The following is a 7,295-nucleotide window of genomic DNA, read 5'->3' as shown; positions in this document are numbered from 1 at the left end:
CAGAGTGGCCTTGAAAACCCTCCAACTCCCCACAACACAAGGCGGACTCGGAGCTCCTTTCTACGAGTCCTACTTCCTGGCGGCACAGCTTCAATGGCTATTGTATTGGACAGCGGACCGCTACACCCAGGAGACTTTCACCCCGACAGGTAGAGTTCCGACCCCGGAGCTCATCCGTCTCCTTCTCCCGGGCACCAAACCCAGACGAACATACCCCCACCAAGTCACGATAGCGCGCCAATGTATGATGCGGATCCACCGGATGGCCCCAAGTAGGACCCCATACTCCCCGTTACTACCGCTGGCAGGCTGCCCCAGACAGGACTCCTATTTCTCGGCGCCAATGTTGGCTGAGTGAACACATTGCGCCATCATGGATATGGAGTCGCTCTTCGAGGAACGACAGCTGAAACCAATCACTCAGCTGGCCGCAGAATATGACCTTCCCCCAGGTCAATTCCTCAGCCATCGACAGCTACTCGAGGGATTCCGCCCCTACCATAATCTCAGGGCAGGGGAACCAGACACGCACCCAGTAATACACACTATCCTACTCATGGGAGTGGGACGCCACTTGGTCATCTGGTTGTATAAATCAATCCAGGAACTCTCGCACACCCCCCTGACGGCCCTACGGGCCACATGGGAGGAGGACATCGGTCGCGCACTACACGACTCAGAGTGGACCAAGGCGCTCGAGGCCCCAAAACGCGTCTCCAGGAATGCTCGATTAAAAAACATCCAATACTATATACCACACAGGGCATACCTCACACCGGCGCGCCTACAACGGTTTTACCCATCCACACAATTCCTATGCCCCAGGTGTCGATCCCCCGATGCAGATTTCCGTCACATGTTTTGGGACTGCCCCGACCTCCACTCCCTATGGAAAACGGTGCACGACACACTGGCAGACCTCACAGGCCTCACAACACTAGCCTCCTGGGAATCCAGCGCACTATGCATCCTACATATCCCTAAACAAGAACCTGTACACAGGCGGTTCGTGTCCTTGGCGCTGCTGCTGGCAAACAGATGCATAGCTATGCATTGGCGATCCCCGGAGGGTCCCCCTATAGCAGCCTGGACGGGAGCAGTTTGTAAGTGGGCGGCGGCGGAGGAGGATGCCCTCAGGGAGGAAGAAGCCAGGGGCGCGCGTAAACATCCCATCTCCATGGAATGGGCCATGCCCCTACACAGCTTCCGGCAGTCCCTGTGCACAGAAGACCCACCTACGCCCCCCCCCCACCCCCTCCCTCTCCCGAGTGAACACATAGCTCCTGGTCAAGACCCTGACCCCACACTGACCATCTCACTAAGCACTAACATGGAATGCCCCCGCTCTCTGACTACGCCACCTTGATATGGGCGCACTTTGAGGGAACCCCTTGTCTCCCGACATCCGACATCTGCTTTTCTTCTACCGTGCACCTGCTACGCCTATGTGCTCCCCTCCACAGTTGTGTTTCCCCAGTTATTGGTAATACAGTTATAAGACCTGTACAGACCCCGATCCTACGCCACCAAGGCGGGCATTCATGTACCCACTAGTATCCTCCCTTCTCCCTTACGGAGCACGATTATAGGATCCCAGCCTGAGAACATATATGACTGATCTGTACTGTTTCATGGAAGAAATGTCAAATTCCACAAGTTTGTACACAGAAAAGTTGCGCGCACGGCTGACCGTGGCTGAATGTTGAAGCCACACCGGCAGTTGATTCTCTATGTACCCAGGAATTATGATGCAACAATAAAAACAAATTAAAAAAAAAAAAAAGTAGTCTCTGCTCTTGCACAACGTAAGGGCTAGAGTATTGCGTCCTTCACAACAAGGCTAAAGCGGTTATTGGGATCCACGTGACAGTAGCCACGCATGCGTTTGTCTCACAAACGTGCCGGTGTTCCGTGGTTCCCTGCTCCCCGTCTGTATGCGCTCCCCCCTCGTGTGTGCGCATGCGCAGTATCCTACGCAACCGCACAATGTACTTTTGGCTTCATACAGGTATTTTTAAGCTCCCCGGTGTTCTGCCGTTTTAGTGCGCATGCGTGTCCTTGCACGCATGCGCACTATATAATATGTTTTTTGATTTGAAACTCCCCACGGCAGCGGTTGAAGTCCCAGGAACAGCCGGGGGCCACCCCCTCCCCATCCACAGCCAGACCTCCCAAAACACAAGCCACGTGCACACGGCACGTGCTGGTCGTGCACTAAACACAACCACACGCTGTGCAGCGCCCATTGGGCTCAAAGTGCTTCAGCCCCCCCCCCACGAGTAACTTCTACAACCAAATGTCTGACACTTGGAGCTTTTCTCTCGTTTAAGGACGCCTGGGTAGGGGATGAGATACCTGGGCAGGTGGGCGGGGAGCTGAATAGGTGGATGTATGTGATTCTATGCGTGGTGGATGGAAAGGTGGTTGTGTGGATGAAAGGATGAGTGAAGTGGTGGTGGATGAATGGGTGGATGTCTATCTGGCTTGATAACTAGGAGGATCTGAATGGAGAGGCAGGCGGTGAAAGGGCGGGTTGCAGAGATCTGGCGTTCAGGGTTGTTAAATATCATTGACATCACTAATCTATAGCGTGAAATCACATCCGGTGGAGAGGAGGATAACTACACTTTCAGGGGAGAGACTGATCCTCACCTGTGGGACTTCCACTCATACATCTCTATGGTGCCCAGGGAGGTGACCTTATATTCCTAAGTCACAGGGAAACGAGGATTTAATTTGTAAGCATTCACTACAACAATAAATACATTCTGAGGCAATAAACCGACTAAATGCCAAATACAGAAAATACAGCACCTTCGCTGGCAATGGGTCACCTTGTTGCAAACACACAGAGGCCACAAGCCAGCGTGAATGGCGAATACGCCGCACTTCAGGCCTTGGGGGCCGTTAGGCCTCTGGCCTCACAGTTTCTTCAGTTACCCATCCAGCAGTGCACAAACACGCCTCCCCACAAATTCATCCATCAATTCATGCTCCAAGCACCCACAGTCAACCATCCATCCATGCATTCATCCATCCACCCCTCACACATCTATCCATCTCCAATCCAGCATCCATCCACCCACAAATCACACATCCATCCACCCCTCACACATCCATCCATCTCCAACCCTGCATCCATCCATCCATCCCCACTCCAGCATTCATCCATCCCCAACCCAGCATCCATTCATCCACCTCTCACACATCCATCCACCCCACTCCATTCATCTCCAACGCAGCATCCACCCAACTCCAAACCAGCATCCAACCAACTCCAACCCAGCATCCATCCATCTCCAACCCAGCATCTATCATCACTAACCAAGCATCAATCCATACCCAATCCATCATCCATCCCTCCCTAACCCAGCAACCATCCATCCACAACCCAGCATCCACCCATCTCCAACCCAGCATCCATCCATCCCCAACCCAGAATCCATCCATCTCCAACCCAGCATCTATCCATCTCTAACCCAGCATCCATCCATCCCCAACCCAGCATCCATCCATCCCCAACCCAGCATCCATCCATCCCCAACCCAGCATCCATCCATCTCCAACCCAGCATCTATCCATCTCTAACCCAGTATCCATCCATCCCCAACCCAGCATCCATCCATCCCCAACCCAGCATCCATCCATCTCCAACCCAGCATCCAATTAACTCCAACCCAGCACTCTGAAAAAAAAAGCGACAAAGACTCCCATCTACCCAGTGGCTATTGCAGCGTGATAACAATCAGCGCAACTGCGTGCCTGTAGCGGTCAATACATAGCCCCTGCAGGGCGCACCAGTAGGAGCCCTCTGATGTTGGTGGTTGGGGTCTCCCACGGATGCTGAAGGCCCCCCTGATATTTAGAGTGTGTGCCTCGGAATATACCCTGACTCAGGGGGATTCAGCACGGGCCGACCTGAACCTAGCTGCCTGACCCTAAGATGGCGGCCATTGGGCCCAGGGTTCATTGCGCCTAGGTACCTGGGACTTGCCTGACTCTAAAATGGCGCCCAGACTTCAATTTATGACTATAAGACCCCATCTAAGCTTGGAGACCGTTTACTCTACCGTCTTGGGCCCGCACAAGGTTTTTTCACTCCCACTGCTGATCTGCCAGATCTGACCCGCTTCCCAGCTCCCTGTCCCCCCCCCCCTCTTTCCTCTTTCCCCTTTCCTCTCCTGGGGACTGGTTTCTTCTGTCTTGGACTTTTGCAACTCTAACTATTGTAACCATGTGCCCTTTACCAAAGCACTCCTTCTCCCCTTGTTGAGAATGGATCCAACATTTCTACCCTGGAGTATGTAGGTAAAGACACTCGGGATCCAGACTCTTCTCCTGCTACACCTCGGTGACGGAAACGTATACTCTGTTGGGTTATTGCCTCATTACCCCTGAGCTGGCACGGCAGGTTAGGGAGGTTTCCTATCTGGCGTGGTATGTATCTGACCACTCCCCGCTTCTGGTGTGCCTGGCGAGGGGCCGCTGTGGAGCTTATACAGGCAGTTTGTTTGCTGGCGGTGTCCGGCATGACAATGAAAGTGACCATGCCCCTGCATATTTTTAATAAAGCACTAAACAGAATACATAATCACACTATAATAATTTGTTTTTCAAATGTTTTCAAAATAATTTTCACTGAAGTACAATATTGTGTTCTGGATATCAAAAAATATAATTTAGAATAATCACCACAAACTCTGATATTACAGTAAACAAGTTGTAAAAATAGTTTGAATGTATCAAAAAATAATAAATGTGAGCACCACAAACACCGATATTACAGTAAAGAAGTTGTTAAAATATTTCCAATGTATCAGAAAAAATAAAATGAGCACCACAAACGATTTTACAGTAAACAAGTTGTGAAAATAGTTTCAATGTATCAGAATAACTCATTTCACTTCACTGAGAAGGTTTCTTTACTTTATTTATTTATTTATTTGTGGTTTTGTATAGCGCTAGAATCACTCCGCCAGGAGTATCTCTGCGCTTTTGACCGGTAAATTAGCAGACATACTGAGGGATGGAGTTAGATTTCATTTTTGAATAGGATAGTTTTAAAATTCTTGCAGTACTGCAAACTGAGAACACAGTTGAGATCTGGGTCATTATCAGTGTAAGCATCTGTTCTTGGAATGTAGAGCTGTGGATTCACATGTGCCCTCCCACCTCCCCCGACACCTGTGGTTGTTGCAGTTGTTATTATTTACGTAACTTACGCATTGACAACTGTGTACTACACTTATATACTGCATTCTCAACCTCTTGCGGGAAAACAGTCTAACAATGGAATTGATGCCCATGCGCACTATCAACAAAAGAAGGAGTCACCTAACCTCGTGACTGGAAAGACTTCTTCAAAGAAAAACTACTTTTGAACATCCGTAACCAAAACTAGATGGCACAATTATGCAAAGCATTTGATCTACAGCTCACATGCGAACACATCTTTACCCAAGGTAAGTAACTTGTTCATTAAATACATTTGCTACATTTGAAAACATCTTGATGTAACAAGGATGTTGCATCTTTTTGAATGCATTCGATATGTATCCATCTTAAGCATTGTTTACATAGTGCCTGTTGGAAAGATAGTAAAAAAAATATGTATTCACTTTGCATTGTAAACAGGTAAATATGTTTTTATTTCATTTGTAAACTGAAATTAGTTTTCAGAGTTTGTGAAAAAAATCTGTAGTAAACTGCACTGATTTGAAATGGTCAACCATAGTTTGTGACTGATATCTAAAGCAATTTTCACATAAAGTCACTTGGTTCATGCGTACAAGGTCCCCAGTGCCAGTGCTCTTTCCTAGCATGGTAAATGCATACTTGTTCCACATTTCACACAGTCCCCAGTCAGTGGCAACAAGCTCGGAACCTACTTCCACCAGAAAATCAGATCCCTCTACGTTCCTCCAACCTCGCACTAGCCAAAACCACGCGCGTCCACAGAGCCAGAGCAGGAGCAAGATCCTTCTCCCACATCGCAGCCAAGACATGGAACAACCTACCACAAGATCTCAGACACGCCCCCTCTTTGAACACCTTCAGAAAGACCCTCGAAGGTCGCCTGGCACAGCACTAAGCCGGAGAGCCACAGTTAGGGGGACAGAGCACACAAGCTCAAAGAGGCCCTATCACCCCCAGGACACAGGGCAGCCACCACGGGTGTGTGCTGATTTGCGTTGGGGCGAGTGAAGAGATTGTCGGCCCTGAGGACCTCCGGAGAAGGCTCGTCCTGGGTACTGCGAGAGTGAGGGGCTGAGGTGGCCGGGGTCTGGTGTAGGCGCGGTGTCAGGCTGGAGACAAGGGCTAGGCACAGTGAAGCTGGGGCCACCCGCAGAGGTGGCCCTGTAGCTGCAAGGAGCAGTGCCGAGCCCAGGGCCCAGCAGAGCAACACAGCGGAGAGAGACGCCCAGCCACAAGTAACTGCCGATCCCGTGCCCGGATGCATTGGGCCATTCAAAGGTGCAGCGATGCAAGCAGAGACTGGCTAGAGCTTACGAGAGCAACAAGTGGAGTGGCAAGGGCACCCCATGACGCGGTGATAGCACCTTAGAGGAGCAAGGGGCACCAAAAGCAGTGGGGGGTAGGAGGCAGCAAGGGCCATCTCTGCCTGGGGAACGACATGGACATGGGTGCGGCACTAGAAAATGTCCTCACGCATTCAGGCTCCCCTCCCCCCCATAGACATGGGTTGGCTTCATAGGCTCAGGTACATACTGGGAATGGAGCGCATCACTGCTACCTTGAACAACTCCACTGACGCCTTCCAGAAAATTTGGAGCCCATTCCTACACCTTCTCTCAGCTCAATTTCACGAGATTACCCTGCCTCAATATCTGAGGATGCTGCGTCTGCCGGACCTATGAAAGGACCTGCCCACAGCCTAAGGAAATGGTTGAGGGCTCCGGGACCATTGTAAAGGTACTCAATGAAGACCGTTCAGGGGATGCCGGATGGAGAGGGGGTTGTGGAGTTTTGGTTCTCAACAGGGGCAGCAAATAGCACGATGGACTCTGTTTGGGATCTCCTAGTGCTTTCTTCTTTTTGGACTTTCCGTTACCGCTATGCCTAGCCTTGCTAAGAGGCTGTCTTTGCAATGTATGAGTCACTGTATTACGATGATACAATTGCCCCTGTGGGGTTCTTTGTTTTTAGGAAAACTAATAAATACATTTAAATATAAAAGAAAATTTGAAAGTATCTTTAGCCAGACCTCTACAATTGTTCCTATTAAAAATAATTGTGTGTATTTACCATAATGTTTTCCTGACCTCCGCCAGAAA

The sequence above is a fragment of the Lissotriton vulgaris genome, chromosome 1_1 (assembly GCF_964263255.1).
Source record: "Lissotriton vulgaris chromosome 1_1, aLisVul1.2, whole genome shotgun sequence".
Classification (NCBI taxonomy): Eukaryota; Metazoa; Chordata; class Amphibia; order Caudata; family Salamandridae; genus Lissotriton; species Lissotriton vulgaris.
The sequence above is the reverse complement of the archived record's forward strand: the minus strand, read 5'-3'. Positions refer to the sequence as shown.